We start from the raw sequence: 227 nt of genomic DNA on the forward strand, positions 1-227 counted from the left end.
GTTGTTGCTATATTCAGTGTTTGTCTTCAGTGCCTCTTTGTACCTGTAGAGGGCAGCAAATTCCCCTATGATCAAACCCAAACCCCTGAGGACAAACCTTTGTCTGTTCAGTTAGGTCATCTGATAAGACACATGAAAAGAAAGACATGGCATTGTTTGACGAACACATTGATATAAGCAGAGTTCTCACACAGATCCTTTTTTTTTCTAAATTGTATTTTATTTTC

This window comes from Solea solea, chromosome 20, assembly GCF_958295425.1.
Source record: "Solea solea chromosome 20, fSolSol10.1, whole genome shotgun sequence".
In the NCBI taxonomy this organism is placed as follows: domain Eukaryota; kingdom Metazoa; phylum Chordata; class Actinopteri; order Pleuronectiformes; family Soleidae; genus Solea; species Solea solea.